The sequence below is a fragment of the Bos grunniens genome, chromosome 24 (assembly GCF_055505025.1).
Source record: "Bos grunniens cultivar Pamir isolate PY7600 chromosome 24, Bosgru_T2T1.0, whole genome shotgun sequence".
Classification (NCBI taxonomy): Eukaryota; Metazoa; Chordata; class Mammalia; order Artiodactyla; family Bovidae; genus Bos; species Bos grunniens.
The window spans coordinates 52,576,550-52,592,532 of NC_141188.1; the positions used below are offsets into that span (position 1 = coordinate 52,576,550).

Genomic DNA, 15,983 nt, shown 5'->3' on the forward strand with positions numbered 1-15,983 from the left:
GCCAAGTCATGTCCGACTCTTTTGTGACCCCATGGGCTGTAACCCTACCAGGCTCCTCTGTCCATGTGATTCTCCAGGCAAAAACACTGGAGTGGGTTGCCATGCCCTTCTCCAGGGGATCTTCCTGATCCAATGATGGAACCTGTGTCTCCTACATTGGCAGGCGGATTCCTTACCACTGAGTTACCTGGGAAGCCCCTACAACAATGTAAAGCAATGTAAATATTTCTGTGTAGGCACATCGCATTTTATACACTGAGAGTGTGTGTGTCTGTGTGTGAGTGTAAATGTGTGTCGTGTTGTGTTATCTGAAGAACTGTGTAACCTTTGGGTTTTAGGTCATATTACGCTGGGGAGGAGTGTCCTCACTCTGGTCCACAGCACAGGGCTCAGCGAGTGAGCTGAACGAGCAGGCAGCTTCGTGGTCTGCCTCTGGCGTGATCACGACGCAGCCCTGCTCCTGGGGGCCCTTTGTGACTTGCTCTGGGCTGCACTCCCATGTTTATTTTGGGAATAATGGAGACTCAGAACCCAGCATGACACTGCCTGACAATTTATTTTTAAAGGGGTTATAAATATGTAATTCCTTGAACAAGAAATCAAAGCTCTTCAAGTATGTTTTATAATCAGCTATAATCTCTGAAATAAACTGGCTTACACCTTAATGCAATTTGCATTAATAATTTCATTTTCTTTAAAATATCAGCATTTGCTTTGCTGGCATGTGAGACACACCGCCAACAGTTGTCTGTTGCAAAGCCGAGCTCGGAGGCCTGTCGCAGGTGCCCCTGACAGAGTGCCTCCCACTGCAGCTCATGCAGGGTTCATATCCCCTTTCTTACTTTCTGAGACATTCACTCCCAGTTCTCCTTTTTGTCCTGAACCTTCTTTCTGATATCATGAACAGAAACACTGGTAGAGCAGAAAAATAAGAGGCAGAAAGATGGAAGTAGGTGTATTTTGCATGACTTTCTGGGATGAAGAGTATGGACTTGAGAGTTAGACATGAGTGGTTAGGTTCAAATCTAAGATCGGTCATTTGTTACCAATCTTGGGATATTACTTAACTTTTCTGAGTCAGAGCTGCCTTATTTGTAATAAGCATAATACTTTCTTCCTCACAGGGCCGTTAGGATAAAACACTGAAAAGACACCACATATAAAGTACCAAGCAGGAAGTAGTCATGAAGTGCTAGTTTCTTCTAATAAGGGTGAGTTTCCTCCTTTACTTAAGCAAAGGCAGGAGCCTTCTTCCTTGTGAAGGAGATACAACACTGACTTCATTTGGGGACATAATCAGAATAGGCTAGATGGTGTTGCAGTAACAAACAATCCCCAGATCTCAGTGACTTACAAAGCAAAGGTTTATTTTCTACTCTTGCTACCCATTCACTGTGGGTCAGTTGCGTCTCTTCTTCACCGTGGGATCCAGGAGGACCGGGTGGACGCTACTGGGATATACTAGTCACGGTGAGAGAGAGAACGAAGCTTATGAACAATGCTGCTGCTGCTGCTGCTGAACCATGAGCTGCCTCTTTTACCCAAAGTGACATATCTCACTTTGCCCACGTTTCATTGGCTAAATCAAGTCACATGGCTAAGCATATTGATTAAGGTAGAGAATTAGAATGCTTTATCCCTTTCTGACTAGGGAGGCCTCCTTATTGACAGCATAAGATAAAACTGAGGTCTGAACCAGGACATTGTGTACATGACAAAGATAAATGTCAGTTATCTTTGTACATAGATGACAAAGTCCTAGTGAATCAAAATCTTGTGAGAGGCTCATGACACACATTTTTGCTACTTTCCACAGATAATTCTGGTATGCATTGTCTGGTTAACAGCCACTGTGTTAGAAGGTTAAAGTAGATCTAAGAGTCAGGAAAAATAGAAAGCTAATTAGCTTTGGAGGGAAGTGTTATAATAGAGAAAACTTGTCTTTTTTTTGTCTTACAAATCTTTTTTTTTTTTCCTGTTATATCTTTATTGAATTGTTCCATGGTCTCCTTATTTATAATTTAGGAAGCAGGTGAATTGAATACTTACTATTTCTCCAGGGAAAATAAAGAACTAGGTTGCTTTTTGTTTGTTTGTAGACCTGCATTGATTTTCTGATGGGTCAGGGGCTCTCAAGGCAAAACAGCATCAACATCTTTGACTTAAATCTTTCTGGGCTGTCTGAGGATGGATGCTGAGAGTCAGGCTTTGATTAACCATTTGCTTTGGGTACATTCTACTGTCTTCTGTACAGATAGTCTTCTGTTGGCTTTTCATTGCTTTGTTAGTCAGTCAGGCATATTGAGTTTCCTTCCTAGCACACTCATTTTTCCTGTGGTACAAAGTAAGTCTAGGAAAGAAAATCAGTGGGGATGTGCCTATGAGAGAGGAAGACACAGGAAAATGAAGGGGCAAAGGAGCATGTCTTAATTGAGTGCCCTGACTTCAGATTGCCTTTTTAACAATGCTGTGTCTTTAATCTTCATTAATCTCATCCTTAGGTTCCAGACATTCCTTTGGCCGAAGAGGAGCCTGAGCCAGCACCTCCCCCACATCCAACCAAGGAAAGACCCGATCCATACTCCAATACTTACAGACGTTTAATAAAGATATCTTACTGATGGGAGGGAGGTGGCAACAAGTATTTTCCTGGATCCAAAGAACACATCATAGTTCAAGACTACAAATAACTCTCCGTGGGATTTTCTGGAGTCAGTGTGACTTCTCCCAGGTCAGTGCTTACCCTGGGGTTTGGCTTTTTCTTCTCATGTCAGAAAAATGGGAAAATGAATTATAGAAAGTTTAAGCAAATATTCAAACACCTTAGAAGCTGGAGGCCCACCAGTTGCAGGACTTTGATTAGTGTGACTTCGTTCTCGCACTCTTCACCTTGACTCTCTGTGTGTTCGCATGCCTGGGGAGTGCCTGACGGGCCGACGCTGTGTCTTGGCAGGAGCTCCTTGCACCGAGGTCTCGGAGCAGCAGAGCGGCCCCTCAGCTCCCCTTGCCTGCTGTCAGGTGAGCTGGAATATTTTTTGGTTTAAGTTTTCAGTTTTTGTTAAAATGGAAATGTCTCTGGGAGGAGTCAAATCTCATTTTTTGTGGGGCGTGTGCATGCGAGTGCTATTTGCGGAAAGAAAATCTATGCTGGGAAAATTATAATAGTGCTCTACAAATGTTTGCTGATTGTTTTTTTTTTTTCTGAGAGAGTTACACAGATGGCCAGCTCTTCTACCATAATGTAGATTCTTCCCTGGGAAGTAGCTGCCTAAGGTCTACCCTCTATCAGCCCTTTTATATCTAAGTGTGGCCACGTAAATGAGTTCAAGCCTATGAAATGTGATTGGAAATTGTCGAGTAGAGAACCTTGCACTGGTTCTCAATGCCTGGGGAGGGCTCCCACTACATGGAAGATAGCAAAGATTGTCACAGTGCCAGCCACTAGGAGTGGACGTTCAAACATTCTGCCTCCTGCGTCCAGGTATTAGAGTTCCAGGGAAAACACTGGGAGTCAAGAACTGGATGGAACAATGCTGAACTTCCATAGGAAAAGGCAGAGCAAGATCAGTTCCTGTGGATATCGGTCCCCCAAGGTCAGGGAGTCTTTCCTGGCAGTCCATGCTAAGCAGTTGACCTACACACACTCCTGCAGTGAAAGGAATCCACTTGAGGTCAAGGACTTTTTAAAGATGCATGAAAAGGTCAGGGGTTGATTGAACCCCCCCGCCCTTTTTCCAAAGGTTCTCAGCAGGTCTGAATAAGGTGTGGCTCTAAATCAAATATTCACTGATGCCCTAGGGACAGAGGCAAAGAGGTATTATGGGAATTGGACACATAAACTGGAAATTTCTGCATGGTGAATACCAGAAGTATGGGCGTTCAAGGGAGAGATTTCAACTGTGGACTTGAAAAGTGGCCCCAAACTATGTTATACAAAAAGTGAGTGAGAGGTAGACGGATAAAAGAAGGGATGGCTAGGGTGGGCGAGTGCACTGAGCTCTGCAAAGGGAAGTGTCTCTCCAGCCACCTGCATCTTCTCTGCTGGGCCCGGGGAGGTAGGTTTGATGAGGGAGCAACTCCCTGGACTGAGGTTTGTCCACATCAGAGACTAGACCCACCCTTCCTCACAGTGCTAACTAGAGGCTGACACTGTGGTCAAGTCCTTGCAACAGTGATCCTCACAGATATCTACTCCTACACCTGTTCCTCCTTAAAGGCTTAGCTGATGGACCAGAGGTGGAAAGTCTCATTCAGCTCCCATGAGGTGTGGAACTCAGTGGAAAGCTCTCATTTAGCCCACGTGGGACCCTTCCTCCTTTTAGGAAGCCTAATTCATTAGGTTCAGTGACCACACCACAGACTCAGGTATAGGGGGAAGGTTGGCTGACACTAGGGACCTGAGCCTGAGAATTGGACACAATTTTTTTCTATTTTGTCTGAGACTTTCCCTGGCTCACATTCAGCCAGACCTCCACCTCCACTGAGACCTGCATATCTGGGTCACAGTTACAGCTTCAGTTCTGCCAGCTGGAGTATCTAGTTCTGATAGCTGCTTCTTGTGGCTCAGCTGGTAAAGAATTTGCCTGCCATGCAGGAGACCTGGGTCTGATCCCTGGGTTGGGAAGATCCCCTGGAGAAGGGAAAGGCTCCCCACTCCAGTATTCTGGCCTGGAGAATTCCCTGGACTGTTTAGTCCATGGGGTCTCAAAGAGTCTGATGCGACTGAGCAACTTTCACTTGCACTTTGCCTGCCTATACATCCCAAGTCCAAGTTAGACCTGAGGCTTTTTTTTTTTTAAGGTCTTCTGGCCTGGATTTTACCAAAGACAAAAACAAGCCTGTCCTTTTCTCCTGGTCCTCCTTTCTTGTCTCTCAACCTGCCCCCAGGTGAGCCCATGCAAATCACCAATGTGTTCCCCAGCCTGATTCATCATCAAGCAGACTTAGGAAGTATATGCCCCAAAGACCCCAGTGTCGGCAAAGGTGAAATGTTTTGGTTTATTGTAGTATCTCTCATGCAGTATCTCTTTTTACCCACATGAGCATGATCATTGCATACTTCATTTACTCAAAAATTTGAAAAAGGATTTGATTGTGTGTTTTTAGCAGGAACAAAAGCTTTCATGCAAAAGTAGCAGAGTGGAATTTCTGGCTTTTTCAGGTTGATGGGGATATAGCATTAAGAATTCCCCATTCCTAAAATAATACCTCATAGTTTGAATGCCAGGAGAAGGTCTAGTATATAGCCTGTGGTTGTGCCTTGAAATTCAGGACAGAAATGGAAAGGACATTTGGAGTGGGTAGGACCTGGAGAGAAGTGCTCATTTGCTTTTTTTAAAGTGAACTAAACTAGAGCTTGAGTATTCTCTGGAGATCAGAAGATGGAGAAAAGATGTTAAATAACTCCGGAGAATGTAAAAGGGAAATTGCTAGGGACATTTTAGTAGGATTGCTTGGCAGTGTCTAGTGTTTATTTGGGATTTATGTCATTAGATTAAGATGACTTGGCATAATGAAACGTGTTTGTTTTTTTTTTCCCCCTCCCTAGGAACATTCAGGTGTTACAGAGAAGATTCAGGATATGTAGATATTTTAGTTTGACAAGGATTGGGGTTTTCTAGGTGTGTGTCAAGTGGAGGGGGGACAGTGGAGCTAAAGATGTTTTCAGTGGAAGTCTAAGAAAGGTTACGTGATTCATCTCAGGTCACATAGCAAGTTAATGGCAACAGCCCCAAATATGAACCCAGGTCTGCTACCCCATCATTAGAAACCCCTATCAGGGCCCTGACACTCTGGGCTGGATAAAGTGGGAAGGGAGACAATGAGGGGTGGTTTCATCCAGATTATTCATCTGGTCTAATATTGTTATTTTGTTATTGTGTGTGTGTGCACGCGCTAAGTCACTTCAGTCATGTCCAACTCTGTGCAACCCTATGAACTGCAGCCTGCCAGGCTCCTCTGTCCATGGGATTCTCCAGGCAAGAATACTGGAGTGGGTTGCCATGCCCTCCTCCAGGGGATCTCTCCAACCCAGGGATCAAACGCATCTCTTATGTCTGCTGCAGTGGCAAGCAGGTTCTTTACCACTAGCGCCACCTGGGAATAAGTTCCATATTGCAAATACTGTGCCAAATAAATTTGACACATTGCTTTAACGTTAACAGGTATCTGCTTGTATTTAAGAAAATCATCCCCATGTATGCTTGTGGTCAAAGAGAACAGCTGTACCCTATCTGGGAGGTTGATTGGAGGACTCGCTAAGAGCTCTGAGCAGCCTTAGCCACACTCTTCACAGATAGACAGGGAGGCACAAAGTCATAACACGTTTTATGGAAAAACCCATGAAAACTTCAAGCCTTCTGTAACACCAATTATGAATAATTTAAATCATTCATATTGTATTAGAAAATGTCAGTGGCTTTGAGCTAATTCGTTTCAAATGTATTTTATTTGCATAAAATTGGCATTTTAGAAAGTGAATTTATTGCTCACAATCATCTCTTCCAATGTGAGATTATTGCCATATTAGTAGTAAATGTGCTCTGACTGAATCTATATCATTTAATCAAATATTCCTAGATTGAAATCCTAATCATGTCTTATAAGATTAAATAAAAAGACCCAGAGGATGTTTTTGCAAGGCCTCAACCAAGGAGGTCGAACTGGTGACTTAATAGGAACATTTACTGCTTTGACTGCCTGGAGTGTGAAACCACCAATGTTTGAGGAGTCCCTCATTTCACACATCATAGCAGGAGGCAGAATCCTGCTTGAGAAGGTGGCCGGGTAGCAAACCGAAAAGACCAGATCCTTTCCCCGTCTCCTTTGCAGCTAGCGTGGCATTGTGATCTAGGCTCAGCCAATCAGACACACCTTCCCCAGCCCCCACCGAGGCTTTGAATCACTGCTAAGGAAGCACAGAGTGGGCAGAGGAGAAGCCGTTCTGGCAGCACAGGTGACGGTAGAAGCAACTCCAGGTCTGATGCCAGCGGCAGAGAGAGGGCAAGCTGGCATCCGGTGTTCTTCGGTTGTAGAAGACGTGTCACTGTAAGTCAGTCGCAAGTGGGATGACGATACATTGTAGTTTGCTTGGGACAGGCCCAGGTCATGCCTGTTGTCTTGTGACAACAGAATTCCACTTCATTTTCAGAATTGTTCCAGTTTGTCAAGTTAACAATCTGGCCGCCTCAGTTGTAATCAAGATCCTTTAGATCTGCAAACGTCTCTTAGAGTGTTCCCTTTACCTCCTTGCTTTGAAATCAGGTTCTTTGCTGAGAACGCTTCTTTATTTTTGTCCCTCCTCAGTGATGGCTGTCTTTCTTCCTACATTCATTTCATTCCTTCATTCTTGCCTCATTCTTCTGTGCCCAGAAGGAGAATATATGCCTTCCTTGTCATCCTTGCTTCTTGTTCCAAATTTCAAATCATTCTCCAAATCATTCCTTTCAAATGTAATAACCCTAGTACTTTCTCACCACCTATCACCCTTATAGTGTCTTATTTATTGTCACTTATTGTGTTTATTCCCTGATAGCTCAGTTGGTAAAGAATCCACCTGCAATGCAGGAGACCCCGGCTCGATTCCTGGGTTGGGAAGATCCCCTGGAGAAGGGAGAGGCTACCCACTCCAGTATTCTTGGGCTTCCCTTGTGGCTCAGCTGGTAAAGAATCTGCCTGCAATGTGGGAGACCTGGGTTTGATCTGTGGGTTGGAAAGATCCCCTGGAGAAGGGAAAGGCTACCCACTCCAGTATTCTGGCCTGGAGAATTCTATATAGTCCATAGAGGGCAAAGAGTCGGACCCAACTGAGTGACTTTCATTGTCTTTATGGACTTGAATCCCATGATTCATGATTATTATCATGCCTTTGTGTATATCATCAGCTAGCTTGATCTTTCTCCCTCTTATGCACTTGCCTGGTAAAACCTTCACCCAGATTCTATCCAATAACAAGCTTGAGATCAGCTGAGGTGAAACCACTCAGTCGTGCTGTGAAGAAGCTTTTAATTTTCTACACTAGTAGCCCTTTCTCTGTTTTTTCCCTTAGTAAAATCACACTTCAATTTTAGCTGATTGCATGGAAAAGTGGGCATCTCAAATGCCCATTGAGATGAAAGCAGAGCTGTTTTATAAATTTGTAGGGAAATGTTCCCAAGGAAAGGGTATATGTGTGTGAGAACACCTATAGCTTTTTTCCTTTCCTGGAAAGAACACATTTGTGAGGGCTGGAACCCGAGCACCTGTCTTAGGCAATGAGGTCATGTGTTGAGAAAGCAGAGGTTGGGTCCTGATGATCACAGTGATCATCATGCACTGGAGACCTAGACCTCCCGTTTCTGGACCCCATGTCAGAGCAAAATGAACTTTCGTCATGTTGTGCTAGTCAGAATAATGATTCCTAACGATGTCTATTCCCTTATCTCAAAAACCTATGAATATATTTCCTTCCCTGGTGGCTCAGACGGTAAAGCGTCTTGCTTACAAGGTGGGAGACCTGGGTTCGATCCCTGGGTCAGGAAGATCCTCTGGAGAAGGTAATGACAACCCACTCCAGTACACTTGCCTGGAAAATCCCACGGACAGAGGAGCATGGCGGGCTACAGTCCACGGGGTCGCAAAGAGTCGGACACGACTGAGCGACTTCACTTTCACTTTCACTTACCTTGGCCAACGGGACTTTGCAGATGTGGTTAAATTAAGGGCCTTGATGAGAGGACCCTGGATTATTCAGGTGGGTCCAATCTGATCACATGAATCTTTAAAATTGATAATTTTCCCAGCTGTAATCAGTCAGAGAGAAAGGTGTGAGGATGGAAGTTGGGACAGAGAAACGTAGTATTTCAGGCTTTGATGATGGAGGGAGAGGATGAGAGAAGCTGGAAAGGGCAGGAAAACGGATTCTCCTTTAGATTCTCTGGAATTGAATGCAACCCATCAACACTTGATTTTTACCCTCAAGACCCATTTTGGACTTTGCATCTATGGAATCATAAGATAACATATTAGTGTTGTTTTGAGTTGATAATTTGTAATGTCAGTAATAGAAAACTGATGCAATTGGTTTATACATTGTTATCTTGTGTTTATATATTACTCACAAATATACTCAATCTCAAATAATATACATACTGAATGGTTTTAACTGAGTAAGATACACATTGAAGAATCCAGGACTGCTAGTCTTGAGGAGGTTTTTGAAACTACCCAGACTTTATGTTGAATTGACCAAAAAATTCATATGGGCTTTTCTATACCATCTTACAGAAAAACCTGAACAAACTTTTTGGTCAACCCAGTACTGTATTTCCCCAATTGACTCATACTTCCCCTCTTTCAAATGGCATCTTCTCTATTCTTCAAACCTCAAACATTTCCTTCCCATAACATATACCAGTGCCTTTGCTTCTTATTTTATTTAGAAAATAGAAGCAATGCCAGGGGAACCTCCTGGTCCTCTCTCCACCATACATATTAACTTGTTGTTATTAGTCACTCAGTCATGTTGGCCTCTTTGCGATCCCACAGACTGTAGCCTGCAAGGTTCCTCTGCCCATGGAATTCTCCAGGCAAGGATACTGGAGTAGGTTGCCATTTCCTTCTCCAGGGGATCTTCCTGATCCAGGGATTGAACCCTGGTCTCCCACTCCAGTACTCTTGCCTGGCAAATCCCATGGACGGAGGAGCCTGGTAGGCTGCAGTCCATGGGGTCGCTAGGAGTCGGACACGACTGAGCGTCTTCACTTTCACTTTCCACTTTCAAGCATTGGAGAAGGAAATGGCAACCCACCCCAGTGTTCTTGCCTGGAGAATCCCAGGGACGGGGGAGCCAGGTGAGCTGCCGTCTCTGGGGTCGCACAGAGTCAGACACGACTGAATTGACTTAGCAGCAGCAGCTCCTGCATTGCAGGCAGATTCTTTACCAACTGAACCACCAGGGAAGCCGATATACTAACCTACCCACATTTTATCCATTTGCTGAGCCATCTTTGCCTGTTTCGTGGACAGTGTATTAATGCTTAGTTTAGACTCTTCACATGTGCACTGTGAAGAGTATTCCTTGCCCTAGTCTCTATGCAGAGATGTTGTTCCTTTAATTACACCTTTTTGCTCCAGCATCATCAGTATTTTCTATTTGATAACTTCTTCTATGCTTTTTGCTTTTACATGGAAAGGGAGAATTGAGGGAATGTATATGTGGTTGGGGGGGTGTATGTGTGTGTGTGTGTGTATATGCAGAGGAGAGCTATCTATAGATCTTAGTATTTATTCTTTGAAGCCTTAACTAGAAAATCAATACATATCAACACATGTTTATTTATAATCTATACAATGCCTATTTACTTAATAAAGAGTTATGAGGTTATAAAGTGATGTGTTTATCACAAGTCCTAGCTTATTTAGAGAAGTTCTAAAATAAAATACCTTTACTACTGATCTCCATAGCTACATCTTTCACTGTCAGCCTAAGTAACTAATTTTGGGTTCCAAAAATAAGTCAATCTATCCATTAGGCAAGAATGATTTCAAGACCATCTTTGAATTCACGAGGGGTTAGCACACATGAAACACTAAAGGATAAAAGACGCAACTTGAGGTGGCAACACGAATGGGTGAGATTGGAGGTAGGAGAGTCTGGCTCTGCTGGAGTAGCAGAGTTTGTCCTGTCCAGGCCTGAGCAAAACGAGTGGTTTTGGCTGCAGTGCTGTGGTTTGGCTAAAACTGTCCTGGTATCGGAGAAGGCAATGGCACCCCACTCCAGTACTCTTGCCTGGAAACTCCCATGGACAGAGGAGCCTGGTAGGCTGCAGTCCATGAGGTCTCGAAGAGTTGGACACGACTGAGCGACTTCACTTTCACTTTTCACTTTCATGCATTGGAGAAGGAAATGGCAACCCACTCCAGTGTTCTTGCCTGGAGAATCCCAGGGACAGCGAAGCCTGGTGGGCTGCCGTCTGTGGGGTCGAACAGAGTCGGACACGACTGAAGCCACTTAGCAGCAGCAGCAGCAGTCCTGCGGTATAGACAGACATCCAAGTTTGTTAGAAACGGCCGTTGGTCAGAAGAGCTGCACCATTTCCACTCCACCGGCCATGGAAGAGTTCCCCTTGTTCTACAATGTTGTCAAGACCTGTATTGTCAGTCTTTATAATTTTTAGGCATTAGGTGGCTATGTAGTGATCTCTAACTGTGATTTTAATTTGCATTTCCCTGATGAACAATCATATTGAGCACTTTTTTAATAGGTGTTTTGGCCATTATGTATCTTCCTTTGTGAAGTGCCTGTTAAAATCTTTTACCTATTTTATTGGGGTGCTTGTCTCATTATTACGGATTTGTGGAAGTTCTTTATTATTCTAAATACAAATCCTTTGTCACCTCGAAGCCAAGAAGACTTCTGAAAGCAAATAAAGAACTTGACTAGTGCTGACTTAAGCAGCCACAATGGCAATTATCTGATAAAGCAAAAAGTCCAGAGCCAGCGAGTTCATGGCTTACTAAGCGGACCTGCGGGCCTTGGCAGTTTGGCTTTTCATTTTGTGCTTGTGACCTCATGGCTACGAGATGGCTGCCATTGCTTCAGGAGCTAGGTCTTCATTCAAAGGCCAGAAGCAGTGAGGCAACCACGGAGGCAACATAAAAATGTCCTTGTATGATTTTTCCTTCTTTCAAGGGAGATAAACATTTCTCAGCAGCACTCCCAAACTTCCTTTGGTTTCTGATGGGCCACACACGCTCCAGCAGCAGAAAGGCTGGGAAATGAGCATTAGGCAATGGTCTGTATATTAGTCAGGGAGGCTAAGGTCGTAAAGAATATGCAACCTGTGTTCAATCCCTAGGTTGGGAAGATCCCCTGGAGAAGGGAATGGCTACCCACCCACTCCAGCATTCTTGCATTCCATGAATGGAGAATTCCATGAATGGAGGAGCCTATCAGGCTATAGTCCATGGGGTTGCAAATGGCTGGACCTGGCTGAGCAACTAACACTTTGAGTGCTATATGTAGTCATGACGGCATTAGGCCATTGAGAGTCATGCCCTGGGGCTGGGCACGTTGCATAAGCACAGGTGCTGTTGTTTAGTTTTTATTTATTCATTTTATTTTTGGCTACTCTGGGCCTCTGTTGCTGCTCATGGGCTTTCTTCAGTTGCTGTGAGTGGGGACTCCTCTTGGTTTCGTTGCAGGGGCTGCTCATGACGGGTTCTCTCGTTGCAGAGCACAGACTCCAGGCCTGCGGGCTTCAGTAGTTGTAGCACATGGGCTCAGTAGTTGTTCCAGGGGCTTAGCTGCCTTGCAGCATGTGGAATCTTCCCGGACCAGGGATCAAACCCACGTCCCCTGCATTGCCACAGGGACTCTCAGCCTCTGGACCACCAGGAAAGCACAGGTGCTATTATTTAGGAGAGAGGAATGACACTGCATAGGCACTTAACAAGGAAACATTAAAACCCCCAAACCTATGTGTTACTCCCTGATGCAATGAGGGATTCTCTGGAAAATGTTGGGAAATCTTGGTAAGCTTGTGGACATCATGGAAGTCTCATAAAAAAAATTAGAAAACCAAACTGTTTGACTTAAAAGCACAAACTTTCCTTGAATGTCTGATCTCAAAGAAGCCCTACTGGCTTAAAGAGCTGAATCAAGTTGTTAGTTCTGATCACACTTCATTGCTGCAATAGGAAGTCAGGTTTCATATCCACATTGTCCAGGGGAACAAGGGCAGATGGGGTGCCACAGGAGTCCTGAAGGCAAGTGGGGTTAAAGGGTCTATGCCTTTGTCTGGGTCTCCTTTGAAAGTGGAGCCTGAGATAGGGATGTTTGCGTTTGAGAAGTGATTCTAGGAAGCAGGAGCAAAGGCCTGGGGAAAGGCAATGCAGAAGCACAGGAAGGGTTGGTCATTCCTGGTGGTGGCTGACACATGACTGTTCTGGGAGCCTTTGGGGAGCAGATAGACTACAGGACAGGCTGGTTCTCTAAGTGTGGCCCTTGAATGAGCTGCACTGGCCTCACCTTGACTGGGTTATATGTGCAAATGCATGCCCCCCTCCTTGATCTCCTGAATCAAGACATCTGGTGGGGAGGGGACCAGGGTGTTGTATTTTAACAAAGTCTTCAGATGACACTTACACATGTTCACATTTGAGAAGCAATGGTTTGCCCCACAGAGAGTGCCTTCATTTAATTAGCTCACATGCCCCAGTGATAAAACCATGTGGGGTTAACTTCCTTCTACTTTAAAGTTGCTCATGCTCTAGGGCATCACTCACCACCTGTCAGAGGAGCCCAGGATAGAAAGCAAGAGTCTTCAGTGCAGCTGAGGTAAGGCCTATCCACAAACACTCCCAGGATGCTAGTTTCTAGCAATGGTTGGGGTAGAAGGAGGGACAAAAGAACGTGACCACGGCATGCCAAGCCATCCGTGCATGCTCAGTCATGTCTGACTCTTCAGGACCTCATGGATGGTAGCCTGCCAGGTCCTCTGTTCATAGAATTTCCGAGGCAAGAATCCTGGAAGTGGGTTGCCATTTTCTACTCTAGGAGGTGTTCCCAACCCAGGGATCAAACCCACATCTACGTCTCTTACATTGGCCAGTCACCACTGCACCACCTGGCAAGCCCGAAGAATGTAACAAGAGCTGTCTGATCCATGAGAGGAAAACAAGGATAGGCCAGTGTAGATCTGACAGCTGCCGTAATACCCGAACTTCAGAGAGGAAGCCAGGAAATCACTTTGTAAAGCATTAAGTGCTTCATCAAGGGCCTTGAGCTCCCAGAAGGAAACACACTGTATAATTGCGTGGGACTTAAGTGTACAGAATGCTTTAACAAGACACATGAGAAACAGTAGTATTTAGGCTGTAGTGTATGCTTGAAGCAGGTGGAGTGTTTCCATCTGTTGAAAGTGGCGTCAGTGATGTCTCCCTGCTGGGATCAAGTTAAAGAGAATGGATTTGTCACTGTGTTGGGAAAGAGCTTCTCAAAAGAAGATATTCACCAACTCTCCCTTGGTTTCTTCGGAAAGTTAAATCTGTGCAGTTTCCCATCTCTATTCTCCTTCACATGGCCCCAGGAAAACTTCCACTTCTTTGCCACAAATTGCTTCCCATCCAGTTTTCTCCTTTCTCCTTCGACCCTAAAATTGTCACTGGTCTGATTTGAATTATTCGAAGAGAGGACAGAAAAATAGCCTGTTGAGACTAGTTAATGTGGGTTGGTGGGGTGGGGATGATTAACTCAGGTGTGGAGTAGAGGGATTCATTTCACAGGTCCTTCATGAGTGATGTTTGATTCAACAGGAGAAATTTCCAAATTTTATTCAGAAGTATCATTAAGCTGGGAGGCAATAACATGAGCTCTAAAGATGGAGAGAGAGAACATAGTTGCAGGCTTTTTCTACTGTGGGTGGGAGGTGCTTGAAAATTCAATTTGAAAAGTTATAGCTACTGCAATTTTACATTTATGCGTCTATGTGTATACAGATTTCCCTGGGGAGAACTGATCAACCTCTCCACCGCCACGCTGCCCCGCCCCCTTTTAGGGCTTCCCTTCTAGGGCACATCTCTTAAGCTCAAGTTGTATCTGGTGACGACATTTATTTTGTCTCCACTGTTGGAAACTTAAAGTGTCCAAGACACAGGTCATGGCCTAGGCTCAGTATCTCAGAAAGCATAGTAGTGCTCTTCTAGTTTCCTTTAAAAAGAAGATGGTCGGATCCCAGAAAGAAACAATTCTCCCTTGGAATAAAACTCTGATTCATCTTCATAAAATGTACCTTTTCTCATGTTCCAATTCAGCTCTAGACTGCAGTGATCTTTAATAAAACAGCCCAGAAGCCGGCCTAGGTCTCTGCCCTCCAGATCTAGGCAAAATTAATCCCAAACTTTGTACATTATAAGCCCCCAATGATGCCTATGGCCTGTGAGCTGATGCACAGGATGGAACTGTCAAATCAGACTCATATCAGTTGGAGATCTTACCTTTGGCGTACTCTTCTAACCATTGATATTTCTGTCTTCTCCCTGGCCTCTGGGATGTGGGCAGCATGATCAGAACAGCACTGAATCTCATTCTTTCTGTTCCTTTTATCACAACTGAGGCAAGTCAGTTTTAAAAATGGACTATTCACTTACAAATGAAACAACAGGGACATACAGGGACAATGTTTCTGAAATTACCTTTTCTAGCTCACTTTCAGGCTCATGTGTTTTTTCACCTGCCCAATCTTGTCCTAGGAAGCAGAGTTCATTATGGGCTAACCTCCAAGGCTGTTTTCCTCCACATTTATGGCTCCATCAAACAGTTCATGGACCCAATAGTGCAGCCTTGATCCCTAGACTCACAGTCAAGGAAGCAGAGAGTAACCCTATCACTTTTATTTGTCTAGGGCTACGGCCCCACCTTCTTAGGAAAGACAGAGGAACCAGAGATCAAATTGCCAGTATCCGTTGGATCATACAAAAAGCAAGGGGATTTTAGAAAACATCTACTTCTGCTTCATTGACTACGCTAAAGCCTTTGACTGTATGAAGAAAGTAAAAGTGAAAGTAGCAGTCACTCAGTTGCGTCCGACTCTTTGTGACTCCATAGACTGGAGCCCGCCAGGCTCCTCTGCCCATGGAGTTCTCCAGGTGAGAAGACTGGAGAGCATTGCCATGCCCTTCTCCAGGGGATCTTCCCAACCCAGGGATCAAACCCAGGTCTCTCCCATTGCAGGCAGATTCTTTACCATTTGAACTATCTGGGAAACCCAAACTTGTGACTGTGTGGATCACAACAAACTGTGGAAAATTCTCCAAGAGGTGGGAATACCAGACTCCTTTACCTGCTTCCTGAGAAACTGGTTTGCAGGTCAAGAAGCAACAGTTAGAACTGGACATGAAATAACAGACTGGTTAAAAATTGGGAAAGGAGTACAACAAGGCTGTATGTTGTTGCCCTGCTTATTTGACTTATATGCAGAGAACATCATGTGAAATGCTGGACT

At 44.5% G+C, this 15,983-nt stretch overlaps 1 long non-coding RNA gene across 1 annotated transcript in view; it reads left to right on the forward strand.

Moving 5' to 3' along the window:
- Positions 1-245: 245 nt before the first annotated feature.
- The window catches only part of LOC147346292 (uncharacterized), a 64,332-nt gene continuing 48,594 nt past the window's right edge, over positions 246-15,983 (forward strand). The window contains exons 1-2 of the long non-coding RNA XR_015154096.1: positions 246-1,211; positions 2,502-7,047. This is a non-coding gene — a long non-coding RNA (uncharacterized LOC147346292). The remainder of the gene's footprint in view (positions 1,212-2,501; positions 7,048-15,983) is intronic.